Source organism: Ricinus communis, chromosome 4, assembly GCF_019578655.1.
Source record: "Ricinus communis isolate WT05 ecotype wild-type chromosome 4, ASM1957865v1, whole genome shotgun sequence".
In the NCBI taxonomy this organism is placed as follows: domain Eukaryota; kingdom Viridiplantae; phylum Streptophyta; class Magnoliopsida; order Malpighiales; family Euphorbiaceae; genus Ricinus; species Ricinus communis.
Genome location: NC_063259.1, coordinates 7359778 through 7371132, shown reverse-complemented (window position 1 = coordinate 7371132; position 11355 = coordinate 7359778). Strand labels below are relative to the sequence as shown.

At 34.6% G+C, this 11355-nt stretch overlaps 1 long non-coding RNA gene across 1 annotated transcript; it reads left to right on the top strand.

Moving 5' to 3' along the window:
* Positions 1–5421: 5421 nt before the first annotated feature.
* Positions 5422–10580, top strand: LOC125369732. Its single transcript, XR_007215430.1, has 3 exons — positions 5422–5767; positions 5861–8177; positions 9771–10580. It is a non-coding gene; the product is annotated as an uncharacterized LOC125369732 (long non-coding RNA).
* Positions 10581–11355: the final 775 nt, after the last annotated feature.

Below are 11355 nucleotides of genomic sequence, written 5' to 3'. Positions count from 1 at the left end.
TTATAACAAGATTTAATGAATGATATAATTGATATATTGAATTAAGCATAATACTTTAGCATTCATTTTTAATAGGATTTCTATAATTACTATTTTTTAAATATTAATAGTTGATACATTGATTTTATTTATATATTAGTAATATAAAAAATAAGTAAAATTACTAGGTTTATGTAATAACATATTATATACACATAAATTTGTTACAGAAAGAAATCAAATATATGTAAATTGAAAATTTATTTTTTAGTGAATCATATTTCATTTATAAATAATTTATTCATCCGAAAATATTAATATTATATTGTGATAAACCTATTTAAATGTCTATCTACCCACTTATCTTTTTTCAAAATATTTTATTAACTTTTGCTTGATATACGGATTATTTTAAAGGAATGCAACGATTACTGTTCCCGCAATAGAAAAGGAATTTTCACATTTCTAATCTAAGTAGGAAGACTAGTAAAAGTATACCCACTTATAGATCCAATGATTACTATACCTGCTTATCTTTTATTTTATTGGTTTTTAAAGATTCTATGATCTCATATGATACATCCTATATAAATAGACTCTCTTTGAGATTCCAAGGGTTAAATGCTTTGATATGAGGGATGTATGCTGGGGTTTGAACATAAATTCTTTCATATTGTGAGGGATGTATGTTGGGATGAGATCTTCTTACTACCTCTTTCAGGTATCGAATCCAGCCAGTGTTCTCTTTCCTTTGCAATACAATTTAATTAGATTCCTCGAGGGAAGTTATGGTTTCATCACCTGAAGTACAGGTTTTGATGATTGTTTGATTATCTCATAAACATGAGTCTTATTTATTTGGTTTCATACTTCCCAGAAGTCCCTTTCTCTTATCAGGCTAAGGCTAAAGACTGAAAAATATACTATTTTGAATTTCATTATCTATAATCTTTTATTTAATTAATACTCTTAAGTAGTAATGAATTTTGAGTATTGGCTTTTCTGAGATCCCACTAGCTTGTGGAAATATAGTTGCTAATATTGAAAAATGGGTTCTATTTTACAATTTTGTGATTTAATTAGTTGCAATATGATATTAATGAGCCTTGTGCATTAGTTTTTGTTTGTCTCTTGGTCTCTACCAGCTTTTGGAGAAGTGCTAAGTGGCTTTTGTCACTTTATGCTTCACTTCTCAATGCCTTGATTGCAATTTTCGAATTTGGGTACATTTGAATAAACTTGACTGTGGTTGTTCATTTCTTTAAAAAATTAGTTGCAGGCTTGTGCATAGGTTTTTATTTTAGATCCTCGTATGTGGAGCTTATGTATTATTAGCCTCTTTTAATTCATAGAATTTGAATCATAAGCAAAAATGAGTTTAGATATTTTCTTTTGTAAATTGTGACTTGGTTTATTATTCTAGCAATTAGAGGCTCTATTATGATCATACCAACAATGCTCTTCTACTGATTGTTCTGCTCCAGTACTTTCCACGATTACATTTGATTTTTTAAGTTTTGAGATCATCAAAGCCACTGGAGTAGTCACAAAGACTGCTTGGGCTGGGGCTGCCTACAACCTCCTGCTCTACATGTTGGCTAATCATGTATGTAATCTCAAGTCAAATTTTGTATGCTAATATTTTGTTAATACTTGGGCCATTGCATGTTGCAATGTAGAAATCTTGCTCTTTCAACCACAAGGGTAAAGGAATGGTTTTAAGAGCAGCAACTACTTTATGTAAAAATACTAAGGGCAAGACTCTCCCTAAATTATGTTTTTCAGTATCCTTAATTCTTCAGTTGGAGCATGACGGGCTATCATTCTTCTATTTTAGATGATTTAGCATTACTATTTTGTCTACTTCTGTATAAAAATATTTTTGGATCTGAATAGTATTGCAATGATTAGCCTTCTGATCTTGTAGGTCTTAGGAGCCTCATAGTTTGTTGTCAATTGAGCGTCAGGTGACATACTGCAAGTATGCTTGTAGACATAACAGTGCAGTCTCCCTTACTTGGATTGTGGTACTTTGAACAAAGATGAAAGAAAACTATGAGGAAACAATACTCAGGTGTTTAATAGCTGTGATCCAAAAAATATTACTATTTTTTATTGTGGGATATTTGCAAATACTGTGACACAAAAGATTGTCTCATCTAACTTTCTTGAGAAGTGTTTCTACCGGTTTTGGTAGGGCTTGCAGAATCTAAGGTACAAATTTATAAAAGTACCAAAAAAGTTAAATTCCATTGCAAATGATGACAGATGAAACTTTATCATCTTTATTTTTTGTTTGAATCAATGCTCCGAAATTCATTGAAGTTTTTGGTCCCCCTCCTCCGTACTCATGCAAAGGCCAAACATATGATTATCTTCATGACTCATAAATTGATAATCACATTTTTTTTACAACGTAAAATAGCTCTCTTGCAAACTTATATACTTCATCCGCGTAGAATGCGTGAGTAGTGGTAAAAAGTGTTGTGTGAAGGTTGATTATAACCTTTAAATGGATGTTTTTTGCTTGTTATATTTTCAGTTCCATTGGCCAGGGTTTGGAAACTGCATTTGCTACACTTATTGCCATATTGGGTTTGGTTCTTTTTGCCTATTTAATTGAAAATATGCAAGTAATGTGGAAGTGTTGCACCTCTTATACTATTTTTAGCCTCCATGGGATTGTATATGTTATTTCTCTATTATAGCTGATATCTGTTAATCTAGGTTAAATATTTGGATGCAGTAGATCATCAAACAAATAATTTCAATTTCTTTCTCACGGATAACAAAAGATATTGCTTTTGGTTCTAAACCTAAAAAACAATTGATTCACCTTTTCTTTTCTGTCACATGAAAATCAACTACCAAGTACTTAGAAGTAAATTATGCCAAGTGCATACTAGAAAGAACCTTATCGGAAAATGGAAATGTGAGGGTCAATATGCGATCTTCATCACTACTAGTACAAACACTTGTATCTATTAGAAGTTTGGCCTTCGTTACTTGCTCGTTTTTGGATCTATTTAAGAAAATTCAAGATGGCAAGTGTGACTAGCTAATTAAAGAATTTACTACTGTCTAAAGCACCCCTCGGGTGGTGTTGAAGTATACAAAGCTCTAGGATTATAGGAGTTTTACTATGTATGTTATTTTGTTTGATATATTGATAGTTTATTTTATCTAATATGTATTACACACATGGAATTGGAGAATGCTCTTTATGCTTCTGCTACTGATCGTATGTCTTCCATTGTCGCAAAACTGTAGTTTTATTACATTACTAATAGACATCAATATATTATTTTGGGTGATTGCTCTAGTGATTGGCTTTCAATGTTTTGTGCTTTTGGTTTTTGTTTCTCTGTTTAATTATGATATTGCTGACATTTAGATAGTTATAGCTGGATTAAGTTTAATTATTCAATTTGGTTCTAGTTACTCTCTCCGTCTTTTCTTCCATGTAGAATTAAGTTTTAGTTTATGGTTGGCCATTTTTGGTCATTAGGTCAAACTTTCTCCTAAATTCATTTAGTTCTTGTAATGTACATAGCTTCTTATTTTCAGTGTTGGCTTTTTTTGATATTTATGATAGGTGACTTAAAAGAAGGTGAATAGTGATAACTTTTTGAAAGAGAGATATAAGGTGAATAGTGACAACTTTTTAAAAGAGAGATATAAGGTGAATAGTGATAACTTTCTAAAAGAGATATACTTTTCTTGTTTTGAAGTTCTAATCTTGTACTCCATAAATTACTGTGTGCCAAAGAAGGAAATGAAGTTCCTGTGGCTTGATCTTGATCTATATTTTAATAGTTTCTTTTTTCAATCCAAAATTTATTTCATGATCTACTAGAATGGAAACTAAAGATGGAATTAATTGATTGAATTCAATTTCCGTGGGAAAATCTCTACGCAATTAACGCCTTTCTCAAGGACACTAACATCTTAACTTAGATTAATTAGGTTGAAATCTCTTCCTGATGCTAATTATCCAAAGTAGCATTATGTACCATTTAACACTATTGAGAGTTGTTAATTCTCAATCCGGTAGAACGAACACCCTATCTCTAGGCGAATTCAATTCTAGGTTGCAAAGGACAATCCAAACCTAAACGTCTTTCTCAAGAACACTCAAATTCCAATAATCATTTAACAAGATATGAAGAACAAATCAATAGGCACTTCCATTGTAAATCAATATTGAAAATCAATACATTCAATTCAAAAGTTAAGTACAAAACTCCCTAGATAAAGAACCCTAATGGGTTAACAAGTTTAGCTAATCATGTTCATTATTAAAACCCACAAGAATTCAATTACAAAAATGAGTAAAGGTAGAGAAACCCGATTGTTGGTGCAGAGGAAGCAATAAATTGGGGTTTATCCGGACCAATGCTACGAGCTTTCGGAGTACAATGGGATCTTCGTCAAGTTGAATACACCCTTGGATGAGAGTAAATAGCTCCAATTCCTCTTGCCCAATCTTGGATCGATTCTTATTCCTCTTGCTCTGATTGAAACCAATCAACGAACCTCGCCAATCTTCAATTCTTGAAGAGAATCCAATTGAAACCTTGATCCAAGTCTCCTTTTTCCTTAGTTCCAACTTAGAAAACCCTTAGAGAGAGAAAGAAATGAGTTTGGGACGTCCTAACCCTACTTGGATCGCATTTTCCTCTTTTCTTTCTTTTAAATTAATTTGTCCAGCTGCTGCGGACATGGCCGTGTTGATGCCCGTGTTGCGAACACGGCCTAGTATTAGTGGGCGTGTTGGGAACACGGCCTCGTGCTGATGGCCGTGTTACTCTCTATGGTCGTGCTCCTTAACGCTTCTTTTTCCTATTGTTAAATGCACCCAACACAGCCCGTTTTAGTGCCCGTGTTGGGAACACGGTCAGTGTTAAAACCAACACGGCCGTGTTCAGCTTCCTCATGCGTGAACTTAACTTGTTTCGGCAACTTTGACGTGCAATTCTACTCCAATTCTTCCCTTTATCACTCTTTGACTTCTTTTGGACCTAATGCATACAAACAGACGCATAGGGTGAGTGTTGGGACCAATTCACATCCAAATGTACATAAAATCAGTCTTAAAAACCCCATTTAGATGTGTGTATTTTGCGCACATCAGTGTTTCAATGATATTGATCATAGCCATATATCAAAGAAGTCAATTAGTGTTAATGAGTTTTTCTTTATATTACGGTTAAAACATTAACTTTTTACGGAGATCATTTTTTTCCCAAATATGACTTGATCACATGCAGTCTTCCATTCTATTTCAATGAGTTTATATTGAATATAAGAAGAATGGACAAGTAAATTTTATTAATCTCATTATATGTAATTAATTAACACTTCAAGTTTTTGTATTTACATTACTCTTAAAATCATTATTAGAATTATTTGATCACTTTCACATGTGAAGATAAAACTGAAGGTACCAAGATATCTTTCGCTAGAATTAGATAATGATACCAATGTACTTCTCTAATGAGTCTAGTCAAGGTACTAAGGTATCTTTTCATAAGATAATGCGAGGTACCAAACTACCTCTTTCTTAGGTTAGTAGATTTTATAATTAGAGAACTAACTTATTAAGTACAAAAATATTAAAAATGTAATTTAAAGTGCTACGTTTTAAAATTAGAATTATAACCTTTTAATGGATTTTTTTGCTCGTTATATTTTCAATTCCATTGGCCAAGGTTTGGAAATTGCATTTGCTACACTTATTGCCATCTTGGGTCTGGTTCTTTTTGCCCATTTAATTGGAAATATGCAGGTATGTGGAAGTGTTGCACCTTTTATACTATTTTTAGCCTCCATGGGATTGTATATGTTGTTTCTCTGTTATAGCTGATATCTGTTAATTTAGGTTAAATATTTGGATGCAGTAGACCATCAAACAAATAATTTCAGTTTCTTTCTCACGGATAACAAAAAATATTGCTTTTGGTTCTAAAACCTAAAAAACAATTGATTTTACCTTTTCTTTTTTGTCATATGAGAATCAACTATCAAGTACTTAGAAGTAAATTACACCAAGTGCATACTAGGCCAAACCTTATCAGTATGTGATCTTCATCACTACTAGTACAAACACTTGTATCTTCTAGAAGTTTGGCCTTCGTTACTTGCTCGTTCTCGAATCTATTTAGAAAATTCAAGATGGCAGGTGTTACTAGCTAATTAAAGAATTTACTACTGTCTAAAGCACCTCTCGGGTGGTGTTGAAGTATAAAAAGCTCTAGGATTATAGGATTTTTACTATGTATGTTTTCTTTTCTTTTGTTTGATATATCTGATATGTATTATACACATGGGATCAGAGAATGCTCTTTATGCTACTGCCTACAGATCTTATGTCTTCCATTGTCGCAAAACTATAGTTTTATTGCATTACTAATAGACATCAATACATTATTTTGGGTGATTGCTCTAGTGATTGGCTTTCAATGTTTTGTGCTTTTGATATATTAATAATGTTTCTTCCCTTAACTTTGTTTAATACTCCATTTTGGTATGTGATTTACTCTTTTCTCTAATTGCTTTAATTATTTCTATAATTTTTGGTATTGTTTCTTATTTTCATCAATCTCCTTGTTAATTTTTTTTTATTTCATTAAATTCATCACTTTTGTTGCATTTTATTCATTGTTTCATTGAATTTCTTGCTTTTCTTTTAATTTTGATTTGCTATTATTGTTTAGTTTGCTTTATTCTTTACTATTATTTATATTTTTTATTTCTTCTATTCTGCATTTGAATTGCCCTATTGCCGTTGTTTTGTCTCTCTAGTGCAAGAATTACTGCTTTGGCAAGAGTTTTGATCAATTCCATGCAAGTACTATGTCTGAGCAGCGTGAGAGATCCCTGAAGGTGGGTGTCTCCAAGAGAAGGCATTCAGACCTACCTAACCAGCCTGCACCAACTGCACCACCTGCACCTAGAGCTTTGGCTCTACCTCCAGCTCCCGCACGACATAGACGTTTACAGTTTCAGAGCCCCACTCATGAGGCTTGTTACCAACAGCTGCAGTACAAGCAGTTATGCTGTGGGAGATGCATCGACTGACAGGCATTGGAGACAGTTGGCCTAGCTACTGAGGTTCGAGAGTTACTTCAGAATCCACCTTTTGAGGCCTTCTTTGGCATTATGGAGCCCACTTACAAGGAGCTCACACTTGAGTTCACCTCCACTTTCTTCCTTCAAACATAGATCAGGGACTGGTCTCAGCCAGAGGCCATTTCATTTCAGTTAGGGGGCAGACTTGTATGATGAGTATCCCCCAGTTTGGTTGTTGCACTTGGCCTCTATGACCAGGTGACCATAAAGTCCGATGATTTTAAAGGTCCATTATACAACCTGGTAGTTTCTTTTGACAAGGCCTGGGAGACCATCTCAGAAGGGGACGAGCCTTACTACCCGAGCAAGTCTAAGGCGTCCAGCCTCTTTGATAGCCCGCGATATCTTCACTGCCTGCTCGCATATACATTGATATGGTGAGGGAACAGTCTTGGAGTGGTCACCTAACCTGATGTATTCTATTTATGGGCCCTCCATCAAAGGAGGATGGTGGACATGGGATATGTGTTAGCCAAGCAGTACAAGACTATTACTGGGAACCCGAAGAAGACTTTTATCTATTTCGAACCTTATGTGACCAAGACTGCTAGTAGGATGGAGCTACTGGATAAAGCTCTGCTGGATGAATTGACGCTTGTTGGCGAGATGATCCCTGTTGGCCTCTCTACTATGTAGCATATGAGGATGGTCACCCGGGGGACAGGGCCCCTAGGACCAGATTACATACTTATTCATACGATAGCCCGGGCAGCTCAAGAGGAGCAGGGGGAGCACCCTAGAACTATAAATATTCCTGGCTCCTCCCAACCTTCATCCTCATCAGCTCCTCGGCCATCTAGTGTGCAAATTGATGAGCCGACTGGCGATATTTGATCGGATCACCAACGTGCAGCAACAACACGCAGACAGGTTTGACAGGTTCGAGTAGGAGGTTAGAGCACTGTTCCAGCACAGAGGTAGTTGGCCTAGGGGGACAAGATAGAGGCAGCCTTGCAGCATAATAGGATGGATGATTTTGACTTTGCTGACTTTGGCGAGTATTTTCCACCTCCAACAGCCAATGATGCACCTCCTCCAGCACCACCGCCACCAGCCTAGCAGGATGAGTAGGGCCGTATCTTTTTTCGTATTTATCTCTTTTCTTTTCTATGTACCTATTATGTTGCTTCCTAACTCTTTTATACACTATGGATAGTATGTCCTTTAAGTGTGGGGTGGGTAAGCTATTGTTTTGGCTTTTCTTCTTCTTATGTTTTTTCGATTGTTATTTATTATATTATTGATGATGTATATATTTAGGATACTTAGGATGTCTATTAGCTTTTATCTTTAAAATTTTGATAGTTATGATTATGAGCATGAGATTCTTCCTCCTTGTTGTTTGTTGCTTTTGGAAGCTTATTGAGCAATTTTTAGTTTATCATAGTGGCTGGGTTAAACTAGTGTTACTTGACCATTCTTTAAGTTAGTTAATTTGAATTTGATTAGTTGTTGTGTTTTGTGTACGAATTGATTAAATGATGATTTGATTGATGGTATTTGGACACCTTATGCAAATATACACACCTAATTGAGCATATACATCATAAATGCTCCTTCTTTTTCTTGTTTGAGTGTGCATTGTATTCTTATTTCTAGAACTTGCTCGGTAATGCTTGTTGAGGTCACATGAACAATCAAATGTTATGAAATTATAAGGGCACTTAGGATTCACCATTGTAGCCAAAAGCCAACATGTGAATATTTTCCATTAGTTGGTCAAGTTTGAGGGCACTTTCTTTATTTTTACCATTCTCTTTTATCATTACACTTTGTTAAGCCTTTTTCTTTGTCAATCCCAACCCTATTTCTAAAATCTTTGAAATGTGTTTATTGAGTTGTTGGATAAAATGCCGGTTTTATTTGTCCTATGAAAACTTTGGTTTAGATGCTCCATTCAATCCAAAGTAATTGTAATCTATTGCTTCTTCTTCAAAAAAAAGAAAGAAATAGTCCTTTATTAAGTGTTCGTTCATTTTTCACTCTTTGAGCATCTTGTTTTAAAGGCTTGGGAACTATAGTGAATTTAATTATCTTTGTTTGGCATTTTGTCCTTTTTGAGCTAAAACTGTGGGTAAGGCATTGCAAAAGTCCAAAAATTATTTACACCTCGCTTCCAAATCTCCATATTTAAATCTAAACCCCATTACAACCCTTATAAAGACCCTTTGATTATGATATTTGATTGTTTGTAGTAGCGGAGATGAGATTTATGAGCAAGCCTATAGTAAGTAAGTTGAATATAATTGCTTTGAGGGATTGATGACTACCTTTTAAACACCGAGTGCATGGAGTGATCCCTTATGAGGCATATGGTTTCTTGAATATTTGATGTTGAATGGTATTATTTAATTTCTTCATACACTAATATGATAATTATTCTAGTTTAGATTGCTAGTTTAGTTCTTGGTTGAGTTTCAATTTAGGATAGCTTGGATGTTACTTAATTGTAATATAATGCATAAATATTTAGGAGGGTTGATTGCATGTTTATGATCTAAACTGTTGATTGCTCGAGGACAAGCAAAAGCTTAAGTGTAGGGCGATTTGATATCCTTGATATTATACATGTTTTGCATGCTTGATTTTGAGTTATTTTTAGAGCAAATTATGTATTTTCGTATTAGAATCACCCTCTTTTAGTTTTCTTTGTGTCTCAGGTATTTTTCTAGGTACATCATCAAAGTTAGAGAGAAATCGGACCAAAATCGGGAAGAAACAATTGAATCGGGCGCGTTAGACTATTCAACATGCCCTACCAACATGCCCGTGCTAAGGAGCACGGCTACGGTTAGAGGGCGTGCTAAAATGCCTTACCTATAGCGAGAAGAAGCAATTTGCAACATAGTTTTTGAGAGTGACATGGCCTAGGAGAATGCCTGTGCTGAGGAGCACGGCCCAAATCCAAGTCGTGCTGAGGAAGGCTAGATTATACAGTTTTAGATCAAGACGACATGGATCCAGGCTGTGCTGGTCAGCACGACCCAAATCTAACCCATGTTGGATCCTGAAACCTAATTTAAAAGAAAAGGAAAAGAAAGAGAAAGAAGACAAGAGGGACATAGAGAGAGAACTTTGGGGTATTCAAGACAGACCTTGAGAGCAACCTTCAAAACGATCAAGAGGAGGAAAAACGGAGATGAATTCCACTTCAACATCATCCATATAGCTATGCTTGAGGATTGGTTTGAAGATTCAAAGGACAGAAGAAGGAGATCTTGAGCCGCAGAGATCAGATCCAGAGTTATTCAAGAGGGGATCCAGAGTTATTCAAGAGGGGATAGCATTTCACCATTTGAGAAAAGGGTGTCCATGCTCTTTTCGATTCTTGTTTACTTTGTATTCAATTCTTGTATTAGTTTAATCATGAACATGTGTAACTAATCTTATTAAACCCATTTGAGGTGATCTTTAGTCATGCTAAGCTTGTTTTGGGCTTAAGTGATTAGATTGTTGATTTAAGATTGTAGTTTTCATTCAAGTATAATAAAATCTATTATTTCTTCTTCATTATTGAATCAATTTGAGAACTCCTTTGTAATTGAGAAATTTAATTGAGTTTGGACAACTGCTTGTGTGATTAAGTGATTTGCATATTAGAGATAAGTGTAATAACTTACTGGAATAAGAACTAGATATTCTTATTAGTGGTAATTTCAAGATTAATGCTATTCTACAATCAATTGTTAGGAAGAGATTCCAAATTTAGATTTTTACGATTAGGAATTGGTTAAATCGAGAGAGAGGCCAATTCATTTAAGAAATTATCCACAGATCGTAATTCTTAATTAATCAATTCATAATTTATTATTTTTAAGCCGGCTAACCAAAAAGATCCCCAATTGGGTTAACTCATCTCATAGTCTTTTTTCAAACTTTCATTCTCTTTGTTAAAATTTAGTTTCATTTGCATTCTCATTCATTTTTAGTTAATGATCTTCATCGCCTTTTGATCGGTTGGATAATAGGAATAGTGTTTTAGCAGTGGCTTCTTAGTTCTTGTGGGATATGACATTGATACTTGCCATAGCTAGATTACATTCGATAGGTGCACTTGCATGTAGATTGCTAGTCGTGTTTAGCGAAGCATAAGAATGCACACATTTTTATGTTTGGGATGCATATAATGAAGTAATTTGGGCCGGAGTGTTATTAGGTATGCCCACGTGAAGTTTTTCTTGTTTTCATTAAGCTAGCTCATAAAATTTGGGATTACGAGAGTTGTTGGCTGGTCAACTCCTTTCT